The following is a 14,644-nucleotide window of genomic DNA, read 5'->3' as shown; positions in this document are numbered from 1 at the left end:
ACCTTCGGGTTCCATAAAATGCTGAGAAATTCTTGAGTAGCTGCAGATTTGGCTTCTCAAGAAGGGCTCAGTTCCATAAGTAAGTAATTACCCCATTTAGGGTTTGACTGCTGAACTACAGAAAGCACATTTATGTTTGAATCTCAAGCTCAATATCGACCATTTCCTTAACCGGCATGAACTTGTTGATTCTTGTAAAACTCAGAGTGAGGTTAAAAAATGCTATCCTTGTAACAGGCTGTGGAGGCCCGTAGGGTTGTGAGAAGTCGAGGCTCCCACATTTTCTACACGATCGGCTCACACATGGAGGTGAGTTGGTCAGCCTTACGCACCGGCCGCCCTTCACCCCCAGAAAGATTCCTAGTACTTATTTCTGTTAGAGGCTGAATCGATCCTAGAGCCATAATGAGACCGGAAAGATTTTGTCAATTGAAAAATGCAATGACGTCATTGGCAATAGAACACGTGACCTTCCGGCTTGTGCCACAGTGCTCCAACCAACTGCTCTACTGCCAATAAGGTACAATATCGGAGTGTACATACGGGAAACATTTCCCGAAACTTAAATAATTTACGACACATTTGATTAATTTTGCTTTTCGGTGGCAAAACAAATGGAATTATAACTGGAACAGAATCTCGTTTATCCCTTGCCCGAAAATAAAAATACCAAGTGCCTGACTGGTTTCACGGCATGAAAAAGGCATAGTGATTAGTGGACAAGTATTCTAACTAACTTCATGGAGCTGAGACCTTCTTGAGAAGCCGCTAGTTGTGAAGCTACTTAAAAATTTCCCAGCATTTTATGGAACCTGAAGGTTTATTACCGTGGTCACAAGATCACTCTACTGGTTCCTATTCCGAGCCAGATCAATCCAGTTTATACCTGCCCATCCTATCCCTTTAAGATCCATTATGTGATTACCCACCCACCTTCGTCTTGGCCTTCTTAGTGGTCTCTTACCTTCTGACTTTCCCACCAAAATCCCATATGCATTCCGCTTTAGATAAGTGAGACCCCTTGCCGTCTGAGAGGCTGTGAGAAGGGAGGATCTGTTTATCAGTACAATGCATTAAAGAGTTTTGAATATAAGCAGATATTAAGGTACGCAGATATTCGCCAGATAGAATCCATTACACCCCAATTATCCCTCTTCTGTATACAAGAAAGTACGGATAGACTTGAAAGGATTCTGACGATGGTGTATGCTGTATAGAACTATAGGGTTTATTTTGGGCTCTATCCATCGTCTGGTATATATAAGACAAAAAACCACAACGTTTCGGAGACTGGATCTGTCTCCATCCTCAGGTGGATGGGACAAGATAGACCTAATCAGTTGGGCCCGTTAGAAAGAGCTAGTCTCAATCACTGGACCTACCTTGCCCCATCCACATGAGGACGGAGACAGATCCAGTCTCCGAAACGTTGTGGTTTTCTGTCATATATATACCAGACGATGGATAGAGTCCAAAATAAACCTTATAGTTCTATAAAGTAGGTACGGCCTACACATGCACATCCATTCAAAGTTAAGGGAACTGAATGATAGGCGTCGATATCGCGCAAGTTTTTATCCCGTTACAAAGAACACTTGTTCATTTGGATAGGCATTGTAGCGCACTGCCTGCATTTGCGTCAGGTGGATCACGTACTTGGATCTGAAGAACTGCTGATCCAGAAGGATTACGCTGTTAACATACCTAAACACTGGGATCACAGATTTGAATTCTGTTCGAGTTACCGCCATTTTTCCTCTTTTTTTTCTGTGTTTTAACGTAAAAGTCACCTCGTTGGTGTCTCCACCTTATCGTGGTGAGGGGGTTTGAGTATGCCAAGGACCCTGAGAGCTATACCAGCGGTAGCGTAGCTACNCGGCTGCTGTACTGCGATGTGGAAAGCAAATGGAAAAACTACCACATTATCACTTTTCCTGGATAGTCTCTTTCCAAAAACAGAAGATCGCATTAAGTGGAGGAACTGTTTTGGAAGAGACTGTGGACCTGTCGTCTGACAGATTACTGATGAATGAATGAACGTAAAAGTGATCCTTCCACATAAGAGGTTTCAGTGCCAGAGGAGACTAAGTCTGAACCCTGATATTAGTGTCACCATGAGAAAAAGACGGAGGAAATGTGGTAATCTAATTTTCGTGTCTTTACATTCTCTTGCGACATCCCGTACTTAACTTCTGCAATTATTATGACCCCTATTTACTCAGCAGTACCACACATTAATGTCATATTAGAAATGTGAATTTCGCTATTCATTTGTGTATGTACTTACGATGATTTGCGAGGCGTATATTTAGAAACCACTGAACACAACTAGTTACACAACTTGTAACGGCTAACTTTCATTATAATCACGCAGTTCATTCATAAAAGACTTTGAACGCTGTGAATTCTTGAATGATTCATAGTAGGAGGCCAACAATTTCACAACCATAACTTATTTTTCAGCTTTCAGGATGCTGACTTGGAAAAGACGGACACTGTGAACTGCTTAGGATGAACACGTTGCTTTCCGTTGCCTTTTCTAACAAGCAGTATGTGCTCAATGACGAGGTAACAGACAGCCGTGTTTCTTTTCTTATCCATTCCCTTGGTATATTAAATGATGCTTTGTCAATCGCAACCATTATACAGCATAAATGATGAATTGACAAGAGCATGACAGAAAGCCCTAGTAACTTAGTGTAGCTTATTATTCCAGCAGCCGGTCACGGTAGCCGAGCGGTCTAAGGCATGAACTGTCTTCGCTCGCTCGGAAGCCGGGATCGTGGGTTCGAATCCCACACAAGGCGTGGATGTTTGGTGTGTGTATGCGATTATTCTGTTTGTGTTGCCCTGTGTTTAGGTAGAGGCCTTGCGACGGACTGATCACTCGTCCAAGGAGTCCTACCGTCTGTAAAATGATAATGAAACTGAAAGATCAGAGGTCAGGGCCCAGGGGGGCTGTAGAGCTAGTGGAAAAAAAAAATGTTCTAGCATGTTCCTAGAGGTACTAAGGAAACCAGTGTAAAAGTCCCTGGATAGCTAGTTTCTGGGTTGGGATACGAACGCCCGAATACCAAGAAAGCTTGTCACAGGCCACACCGCCATGTTTGTTGGCATGTTACAGTCTATCTACTGTATAAACCAGGGTACGTTATCACACATGTAGGCAACCTCACGGATTAGGAGCCCTCTGTTAAGGGTCCCTGCGTCTACCTATGGCTCTACAGACCTTTTATTGGACCTTGGCGGTTTTTTAAATTTCTTAATCCTATACACAGTCGGAAGGGCTCCTAGGACGGCGGATCAGCCCGTCGCAAGGCCGCTACCTAAACACAGGACAACACAAACATAGAATAAATGCACACACAGACAACCATGCCTTGAGTGGGGTTAGAACCCAGAATCCCAGCGTTCGGGTGAGTGAAGACAGTTCATGTCTTAGATCGAGTGGCCACTCTGATCGGCTACTTTGATTCTAATCACAACCAAATGTAGATTTTCACAAATATACCTGTTCACAGACTTTCTCCTAGTAACTTCAGCTATTATGCAGTGCCAGTTGAGACGTCTGTAAGAGACGACTTCGATGGAGGGGGGGGGGACTACACGGATGCTAGTTTCTAATGCATTTGCCTCGATGAACTGAGGAAAGCTAGAACGTTTCCTTAACAGTGGAGCCCAAGGGCAAGGGGGAACGTTAGCGTGAGCCTCCTGTGAAATGTTTTACGTATGGTATGATCCCCTTACGAACTTAAGTGAATTATGCACAGAAATAAAGCACTCATAAAACAAGGAATCATGGAATACGATGATGTTGCTTCACGTGTACTAAACTATTACAGTTCTCTTACCTGTCTGTCTGTCCGCTTGTCCACCCGTCCACACACCCATCCACCCACCCACCTACCTACCCATTTGACTATAATTTATTAAGAACGTAATCAAATAAAATTGAATGAACTTACGAAGAGTATGAGTACAAGTCTACAGATATGAGGGCGGGTGTCGACTTTTCACGAAAAGACAGATGTTTCAGGGTGGCATTTAGGCGTTTATACTACAAAAAGGAATGGTGGCTATTCTCTCGGAACTTGAAAAATTTCCGTCTCCCTTAGTCATGTTCTCTTTCAAGGTTTAGCCTGAAACTTGACGATGGGTGCTAGGAAGATGGAGTGGGAGAGGGTGCTATGTTAATGGCGTTGAAGAGGGATGCCAGGATGTTGGTGGGGTTGAAGGTGCTAGGATGATGGAAGGGGAAATGGTGCCGGAATGTTGAAGTGTGAGAGGGTGCTAGGACGAATGTGTGGGAGAGGGTGCTGGGATGATGGTATAGGAGAGGGAGCTGGGATGATGAAGTGGGAGAGGGTGCTAGTATAATGGCGTTGAAGAGGGGTGCTGGGATACTGGAGGGGGTGAGGGTGCTAGGACGAATGTGTGGGAGAGGGTGCTAGGAAGATGGTATAGGAGAGGGTGCTGGGATGATGAAGTGGGAGAGGGTGCTAGGACGAATGTGTGGGAGAGGGTGCTGGGATGATGGTATAGGAGAGGGTGCTGGGATGATAAAGTGGGACTGTCTTTTAACCTGAACATTGTACTTTGTTGGAACTGACATACGTTTGAATAATTTACACAATTGCTCTGAACACTTAAACCAATGTAGATTTCGGGATAGCTCAGTCGTACAGTGATAGTCTTGGAGCTGGACGGTCGGGATTTCGATTCCCTCCAGGGGAAGGTTTTTTTTTTCTCCATAGCGTCCATTTAGATCCTGTTACCCATCCAGTCTTCTATCCAGTGGGTACTGGGGTTCTTTCCCCGGGGGTAAAGCGGCCGGGATGTGAAGCTGACCACTCACCTCTATCTGGGGTCGTGGTCAAGAGTGGTGGAGCTATACTTCAACTCCCTCATATGTCTTTATGACACAGTGCTTAATTAAGTAAGCATATGCACAACTTAATCTTGTTTAATCCACTGTTATACCGTGTTGAAGAGTTTCCTGTTGTGTGCTTATTCAGTACAATATTATCCTAAGTACTCGTACTTTCAGTGGTCGTCATGAAAAGACAAAAATAGCAAGATCTGTTAGCGAAAATTGCAAAATGAGATAGGCGTATTGGTGAGGACAGTGACGTCAGCTCTTCTGAAGAGTTGACAACACACTTAGCAGGTGAGGGATCCGCGTCAGGAATAGATTAGGCGAACGTTGCAATTGCAGTTGTAGTTGAAACTGCTGCTCTATCCGGGATTACTGATTGAAGGTAAGCAACTTACCATTTTTCTTTACTGTCGACCACACCAATGTATACAAGAAGAATCGAAGCTCCGTCTCTTGTAAAGGATCTGTTTACTTGTGAAAAGCTAATGGGTTTTATTTCTTGGTACTCATAATAATTCATGCTACATTAAGACATGCCATGGTTACGTAAAGAGTTAGTGCGACCAAGGAAACTGGCAACCGCAACGCAACCGCAATTTCCGTAAATTGTTATCAGCCTGAGTTGAACACATGTCACTGAATTGAGAAGCGCAAATTGAGGAAACGGCAACGCAACTCGCGGAAAAACTGAAATATTCAACTTCCAGGCAACGGAGCATACCAGTCTTCTTACAACTGAGTTGTCGCGTGGTTTCCTAGTGTCAGCTGTTCTATAACGAGCGTCAGTTGTTCATTTGTTTCTTAAGATGTCACGAAAGGTTGACGAAGCTTCTAATTTTGTTTTTGTGCAGTTAATTGAGCAAGCGTTTGATATATACGACAAACGCCACCCAGACTGTGCTAGACAGGACAAAACTGATTTGGCTTGGGAAGGAATTTCTCATGAGACGAAGGAGTCTGGATCCAGGTTAAGTTCTTTCGAAATAAACTAAGCGCCTCAGTTTAAAATGTCTCAGAAGAAGGGATGCACCCAGTGTTTTCTTTTCATAATATTGTATTTAAGCATCCTGTTGCATTAACATATCCTTTATTTCACATATATTTCCGTCTTAAATGCAACGTATTACATAGTCACCCTTCTTCCACATTACATGGTTCGGCTGCATACGGCCATAATCAGGTGTCGGGGTCGTAACATAGTCCGCCATTCATAATAGTCCCGATATTCGATATTTATAGCTTGTGCAGTTGATTAAGAGTCATTAAGTCGACCAGTTAGCAAACTTTCATTTAAAAGGTTTAAATTACATAGTCTGGGTCTTATATTATGACCGACGGTCAGTCGGCCAGTGTCTTGGAATAAAGCACCCATCGGGGGCTTACGACCAGAGTCTTATGACTGTCAGACAGTTGCGGGTTTGTGAAGCGGCCTCCGTAGTCTAGAGGTAACGTCCCCACCTCATGACTCGTGGTACGCGGGTTCAAATACCCGGCGGAGGTCGTCGAATTTTTAAGGGCGGAAAAATTCAGGGAACAATTCCTCCGGGAGGGACTTTAAGCTGTGTGTCCCGTGTCGTAACTTTACGGCACGTAAAAGAACCTCATAACCCCAAAGGGGATCACTGAGACAAATTCCAGGACGTTTCCCGCCCAACAACAGCCTCTAAGGCCTCCGATAGATGGGGGAAGCATTATAGACACCGCTAAGCAAGTGGCCGAACTCGCTTGCTCGGCGAGACTACTGGTACGCACCATTTATCTGTAGGGTAAAGAGACTGGTATAATATCACAGAGGGAAGCACAATAGATCAAACTGGCCGCGGTGCATGGGGAAACCCACCCTCTCTAAATAACTAACTAACTAAATAACTAACTACGCATTTGTGGCGAGAGGACGGGTCTGTCGTTTACAACTGCTGCTGGCCTCGCCAGCGCAGTCATTTTCGGGTCCGAGTCCCGTGGGACTCGTGACCATATTTTACTGTCTCAGATTCGAGACTTTCCTTTTCGTCGCCTCCTACGACTCGCAGGGTCACGGTGGAGGTATTCGATCCCGCCTCCACACGGGAGTGAATTACACTAGGAGTAACTTCAGACATTGTAATCAGTGGTCGGACCTGATACAGATTACACAAGTTACCACTGTTACAATCTACGAGGGGAGAAAAGGGGAAGGAGAGTGAAAAATAAGTAGAGTGGGGGTTAGGAGTGGGAGAAACACTTGTTATTGAGAGTTCAATCTGGCCTTATTCATGTAGTCATTGGCCCTGTCGGGTGCCATGGTAACCCTGTGTAATAGAGTGGAAAATGTTTTTCTCAAACATGGATCCGCATCTCAGCTTTTGCACTTTCTGAAACACATGATGTACTTTGAAAACACCCGGAGGACCACATTGTAAGTTAATGGTCTTCTTTGCAACTGACGAATCGAGTTTATTCCCTGGGTGCATCTGCAAATCTAATCCTATATACCAGACGAAGGGGTAGCAGTAAGAGGGAACGTAATTCACAAATAAGCCTAAGAAGTGGAAACCTGATGACAGGAACATGTCCTATTTTCGGGCTTGCGTTTGGGTGCTCTAATAGGAGATGGTATGTTACACAATGGATGTCATTCCTTGATCAAAGCCAGTTCCGTAGCTTGCAGCCCGTGCTCGTGATGTGATCTGTCAGAGGTAACGCTGCTGTTCGAATCCACTGATACGCTAATGGAACAACTGGACGAGTGATAACGCCGGAGAGGACCAAATGGTTGTTGGTGTAGAGGCGCAAGCGGGGAGAGTGAGTGCTCTGACACATCTTCCGGTTCTTACCCTACCCAGTACGGCGACGTTCCCGTCTGTTCAAGTTAACAAATGCCTGAGCCAGGTGAATAATAAGGTAAAAGGATGGGAGGCTGGGTAAGCCCCAGAGCCAGTCTTGACATACTGGAGGAAAGAAAAATCTGCTGCCCTTGCCGGGAATCGAACTCCAGTCATGTGGCCCTTAGACCACCGCCATCTCAATTTAAAGTTATTTATGACTTCAATCGACGGCACCTTCTCTGTAACGGCCACGGCAAAAGATCGGAACTTTTGTTAGAAGCCCGAGGCTGCTGTCCCCCTGGCGCAAACGGTTGCATGAAGCCATTCTGACGGAACCGACAGACTGACTGATTAGCAACAAACTCATAATGAAGGAAAATCACCTCACTACAGCTTAACATAATAATTGTATATGTTCACCTTATATACGCATCATGTTGCGTATATACAGTGAACATATACTTTTTTTACCGTCAATGCAACAATCCTTTATTATTTATTTATTTATATAGCACGCACATGTTTGGCCTCAAATGGGTCATCTTCAGGTGCTGCAAATTTCTCACATATNTCCTGACGTATGGTGCATTATCAAGAGGCATAATTGGAGCAATTTTTCTTGCAACCACTACTTTCAATTTATGCCGTTCTTCTACATATGCGACTGGTTTCTTAGGCCCTTTCTCAGTATTTCTTAAGGTTCTCAATTATGTCACACGGTGAATAACGACACCTTGTCTTGCAGTTAACAGAGATTCCCTCTTTTTACATGCCACTGATTATTTTTTAGATCACTGGAATTGTACCCACTTTTCTCTGAAATTATTCTTTTCGGGGAATTATTAAGTCCTTAGTTTTGCTTTTCTTTATTGTAGAAATAAAGCGTGTTATAAATAATAGTTTTCTCTTCAGGCAGAGTTATCTATGTATCTATCTATCTATCTATCTACGGCTCTAAAGCCCTTTTTTGGACCTTGGCAGCCTTTTCAGTTTCTTAAACTTATACACAGTCGGTAGGACTCCTTGGATGGGAGATCAGACCGTCGCAAGGCCGCTACCTACACACATAATAAGGCAAACACAAAATAAACGCAGGCACAGACATCCAAGCCTCGAGTGGGGTTCGAACTCACAATCCCAGTGTTTGAGCGTGCGAAGACGGTTCATGCCTTAGACCGCGAGGCCAGTGTGGTCGACTTCAGACAGGCCTACTCACAATGTTTTTTTTTCTTTTCCGAAGTATTTCCATTATGAGAACCTTACTTCCAGCGTCCATAAAGATCAGTAATTAATGTCTACATAACACAGCACACACAAATCCCGTTTTGTATATAACAGTACGGTTTTGGGCAGGATACTTAAATACATCAGAAAAATTCTAACGAGACTTTTCATTTATGCTGAAATTGGCAATGTTACCTTGTTAACGGCGAACCTGTTGACAGGGCCAGTGTTAATCACCACGTGGAAGCTGACGTGACGAAATAATGCGTGGGAGGGATCTTCTACCCCCAGGCCTGTGTCGGAAGTAGATGCATGCTACTTGCACGGGTATATACAGCATTTCTTTGCTGCTGCTCGCACCAATCATCACGGAGTAGTAAGCATTCAGGCCGCGAGGAAACCCAACTTTCTAACTTGTACTTGATGTTCATAGGACATGAAACTGGTTTGTTAAAGGAAGAACTGAATTCCCAGCCTACTGCTGGCTGCTCATTCCGGGAATTCAAAGGGAGGGAAATACGTAACACCGACGATACCAGGCACTATTCACTTCGAACCCGTGGCACCACTATCCTGCGCTCTGTGGTGCTGCTCTCAGCAGTAGCTAGCTTCGCACCACTGAAGCCCGGGATCAGTCCCAGGTCAAGTCATGTGGAATGTAAAGAAAATCGTTCATTTGTGTGTCAGACTGGCATTCGTCCTCTGATTCAATTACTCACGTCAATATTACAGGCCCGAATTCATAGACTGTTTAGAAGTCGACATGAATAGCATGCCACTGACTGTCATAGCATCTATCAGTCCCTAAAGGCCCAGTACCACAGAAGGCATCAGTATGGATGCCGCTCGTACTTTTAATGTGGGAATAACATTGGCACCATATAACGCAAGGGTTTCCACGCGTTTCATGGTGACAGATAATTGCAGATTTTTCAACTTTTATTTTTGGAAATATGTTACCATAATGAAGAATGTCGTCTTCTGGGACCATGTACGTATTGCATAAACAAGCAGGTGGTTGCACACTGCTCACGCTGGTTCCTCGCTCGTGCATTTTTTCTTTTTTCTTCTACCCTGAAGATGGAGGCGATACGTTCCTCCGAAACGTCGTATTATACAATATCTACACGGCGCTACATCCCAGAATACGGCATTCTTCAAAGTCACCGTCGTGAAAATCTCAAATATTATATGTTACCATAATAATTTCGCGACCGGAGTATTAAAACCCATAAAGTGTAAGCACTCAGAACACGTTAGTATGCCCATCGCTACTCTGAGGCCACGCAAAAAATCTCATAAATCGACCCCTTCCACGTCTTCCCCGAACTGCTATGCTTCTCGAGCGGTGTGTTCTACTTACCTGAAAACGGAGTCCATTCCTTCAAGGCGTGAGTACTCATCTGCCAAACCACACGGCATCACACATTACATGTCGGCGATTTGCGGGACAGGAAGGGTAGCATATAATGAATTAGACATGATATGGAGTGCAGAACACATAGAAGGAAGAAGAAACTGTCCTGGCATATGCGTGAGTTCAGCCATGGTAGCCCGTCTGCGAGTCGGGATTTGAACCTGAATCTCCCGAATTCAAAGTAGGACTGCAACCTCTCTACCGAGACGTTCGCTCTTACGTGCTTATTTAGTTGCAGACTTTTTTTTTAGTTTCTTGGAGTAAGGTGATACTAAGTCCACTTGGTACGCCGGTCACTAATTGGCCTACAGTACCAGACCAAGACGATAGATGATGATGACTATGGAGCAGTAGGTGGAATAAGAATTGGCAGGGGAAACCGAAGTACTCGGATAAAACCTGCCCCAGTGCCACTTTGTTCACCACAAATCGCATATGACCTGACCTGGGCTCGAACCCGGACCGCCGCGGTGGGAAGCTGGCGAATGTGCTTACGTAACTAGCTGACATAAGTGAGAAGTACGCAAGAGCAAAAAGAAATTCAGGAAGTGTCTAGTGGGACTCCAGGAAAAGATGCAGACTCTGCAGTGTGGGGAATACGAAGGGTTCCACAAGTTCGGCGCCTGATTCTATTCCTGTTCAGTGAGGGCAGCAAGAAGGGTGAGTGGAGGCAAACGAAGCGGCAAAGCACATAAACATTTCTTCCTGCTTTGCCATTACTTCCTCTCCATTAACATCACATGGAAGTCAGAAGCAAATAAATATATTGTAGTGGGCCACTTACTCCCAGCTAAAAGTTGTCAGTCAAGTTGGACGTCAGGAAAACAAAACACGTCACTTCTGACTAGAGTCCAAGTTTATCTGAACCCTTACATCACTAAGACATTTAACTTTGGCAAAAACAACTGTACATTTATTTATTAATTTCTGATCTATCTTACGACGTTTTCAGTAGCTCGGATTACATAGGGTCCAATGGTAGGATGATAAATGAATAGTGTATTACAACGGCAGGCAATGATCGTGACCAAAACGTGGTCGTGTGTCTGGAAGGGCTCAGGAATTCCATGAAAAACTACCATGACGGTCGGCATCGCTCGAATATAAACGAGAAGCGTTACAACCTCAGTCAGTTAGTTCGGTACATTTTTAAAAGACTGGTTGCAATTTTGACAAGGCATCAACAGAAGTCGGATAGGCCTATTTCCTCCAACACGCTCATCTCATCTTCTTGTAGACGTGAGATCTGAAGCTCTCATGTCGGCGACTATGAAGATTACTGTTCCACTTGATCCGACGCCATGGTGATCTGGTGTTGTGTCTTCTCTCTCATCCAATCTCCCTTGAAATGCATCCATCAGGACCACTGTTCCTCTAACATTTCTTATAAATTTTGCACCAATTTACCTTCCATCCAAAGTCCGATAAGCATGTCAGGGAAATTACCTGACATCTTCCCAAGACATAACAGTTCACCTACAGGAATTGTGTTCTGATGTCAGAGGTGTTAAGCAAATGACTACCAAACGTCCGTCACATGAGGGCCCCTGCCCTCATTCCATGCGACCCTGGCACGCTACCAGAAGTCGCAAACACACCTCACACTTTCGACCCATTCACATATTCCCATCTGTTTCGAAGCCCACAAGACACGCATTGGACTGAGGCATTGCTTCACCTGACTGTTTTCGGCCACGTCTGGTTCCACTGAATACGGCCTTCAAGATGTCTCTGTTACGGGGTCGGCGGTCGTCGCCGAGCGTGCTCAGAGGAAAACAACGAAGAGAGAAAATCGAAGAGCGGAAACCTGCGAGGTACATCATCTCATCGGTCACAGAGTGTACAACTGCACCAAGGGCCACTGGTATACACCAGAAGCAGCGTTGCGTCCGAAATCATCACTCCCTGAAGAATGTGCGCCACTGTGGCATGAGTACCATATGCCAACCGGAAGAACCCCGCAACCAAGGGCCAGATTGGGAAAGTACCAGGACCACAGCCTAGCAGAAGCAGCACTGATGGTGACGTGCTGACCCTTAGGATCACAGTTCATCAGTTCATGATGGCCCTCAAGTTGGACTATTCGGCGTCGTTGTGAAGGTTCTCTATAGACTGATCATGAGAAAATGAAGGTCTTTCTTCGCTGTATGTGCATCAAACTTTGCAACTATCGACACATCTGATCCCTGATGAGGAGTGTAACCGTTCATTCTGATTGGGGGACTGTTGTGTGTTAATTAAATCTGTATTAAGTTAAGATTACAAAATTACAAACAAAGAGATCCGGCAGATAGCCAGCTCTTACACGCGGAAGGGACATAGTTCAAGTTTTGCTATGTGGACAGGAAGTAACATCTGGTACTTTCCTGGAATTCTGGCAGTTTCAGCAAAGTCGGAAAGTCTTTGGGAATTTGAGAGCTGACAGCTTGGGACAGCTATAACTTAGAAGTGGGACGGCCGGAGCCTCATACCCTGATCGTAATGCATCAAGGGGCTGTCAACCTTAGCGTCAGGTCAGCATCTGCCAGAATCGCATAGCAAAGCAACATGACTGGAAATTCAAAATTTAGGGAACCTCCTAGTTTGAAAACTTAACCAATGGCAGAAGTGGAGGAGTGGATTTCTCTTGGAGTCTGGGGTTCGTGGACCTCAGGATTCAGAGAGAGGGCATTCCACCTCGTGGAGTCTTCATACAACTTTCGGCAATGTCGGACACAAAATTTACAACTACGGCCCTTCCGTAAAGTATTATAAGTAAAGTTCAAATTAAGTGTACTAATAAATTCAGTTGTATTCCGTAAGCTGGAGGGAATTAAATAACCACTAAGTGCAACGGTCGAAAGAGGTGTGTGATTGTAGTGAAAGGTTCTTCCTGCCCTGCCCGAGCCAGACCCGTATAAGACTCGAGATAGGAACTCAGCTCTACAAATTACTGAACAGAACCCAGATACTCCCGTCTTTACCTGCTCTCGTGTAACAGCTCCAACAACCACAATTCTCCTCCCTTCCCATCTAACTTCTCGACATCCACGAGAAGAGGGAGGACGGTGATAAGGGGAGCCCAACGTAGGGTAAAGGGAGGACGGTAACAGCGTGGCGCTCAACGTAAAAGGCCCAAAGAAGTGAGCGGTTACAACAGCAACCAGCGTGGAGAAAAAAATAGTGCCTGCTGTACATTACAATCTTGTCAGGAGCCCAGAGTTCGATACCAACATAACGAGGGACTGTCGTCAGCAATGCGTCCTGAGTTCTGAGTTCGAGCTCGGCTGACCGTTCTCTCGCCATAAAGTATCCTTCAAGATGAATATGACTTTAGTGGACGGACTTGAGACTTAAAAGTAGGGTGAAGAACCCAAAGCAGGGGCCTGATACAAAGATAAACCGACAGTCTGTCTGTCACTGGAAATTTACTTGGACTTGGCTCGGCTTACTGTTCAACCTCGAAGATGAAAGCAACATATTCTTGCGAAACTATACGTCGCCATATACCAGGCATGTCCAACGCATCGATCGCGGGACGATTTTTGGTCGATCTCATAGGCCTATAAGGAAATTATACGTGAAAAGCATGTAAATTCAGTTGTAATATAATATGATTATGTTCAGATTTTGAAGGGAAAATACGTATTAGTCAATCTTATTTTTCTGTTGTTATGTAGCTTACGTGAAAATTGCTTTACACTTGTGTTAAGTGAACTGTGAGGAAGTTCCTACTCTATCCTTATCACGTGAACTCTAATTTTTACCAATACTTTTGCTTAAAGTGAGGTACGATGAGAGGAGGGGTGGTAGATCACTGGCAGTTTTGGCACTAAAAAGTCGATCACAACCTGTTTGAATTTGGACATGCCTGCCATATACCACAAGATACTTGTAGTAACTGTTATACTCACCACTTTCAGAACCTCAAATATCACATTTTCCTTGCAGTCTCAGGCCCAAGCATTACAAGCATAGTTGTCAGCTTCAGGCTCCTGCCGGTTTTACGCCCAGACCGTCCTGAAAAAAAAGGATAAGTGGCAATAGCATAAATGTCTTCATTTCTTCTTCCGCAGAAGAGTTTCGGCCACGAAGGAGCTGTTGTGGCTCCGCACAGAAACTACAGGTCACACAGACCATCTGTACGGAACAAACGACAGACAGATAGAATAAACTGAATATTTTGTAACACCCTGGCAATATGGAGTGAAATTACTTTTTCTTTCTCGTAGTAATTTCTTCGTATACATATACTGAGACTAGAATCTGGGTAATATAGTGAAGACTATTTTGGCTTGTGGCAATATACTCGCCCCCAAATCGAATTACAAAAAGAAAGAAGAA

The 14,644-nt window shown here is 44.5% G+C and overlaps 1 protein-coding gene across 1 annotated transcript in view; it reads right to left on the bottom strand.

Moving 5' to 3' along the window:
- Positions 1-14,298, bottom strand: part of LOC111875517 — a 101,741-nt gene extending 87,443 nt beyond the window's left edge. The window contains exon 1 of the mRNA XM_023871830.2: positions 14,215-14,298. The gene's annotated coding sequence lies outside the window, so the exon portion shown is untranslated. The remainder of the gene's footprint in view (positions 1-14,214) is intronic.
- Between the last annotated feature and the right edge of the window lie 346 nt (positions 14,299-14,644).

This window comes from Cryptotermes secundus, unplaced genomic scaffold (genome assembly GCF_002891405.2).
Source record: "Cryptotermes secundus unplaced genomic scaffold, Csec_1.0 scaffold468, whole genome shotgun sequence".
In the NCBI taxonomy this organism is placed as follows: Eukaryota; Metazoa; Arthropoda; class Insecta; order Blattodea; family Kalotermitidae; genus Cryptotermes; species Cryptotermes secundus.
Note: the sequence above shows the minus strand (reverse complement) of the source record. Positions and strands in the feature narration are given on the sequence as shown.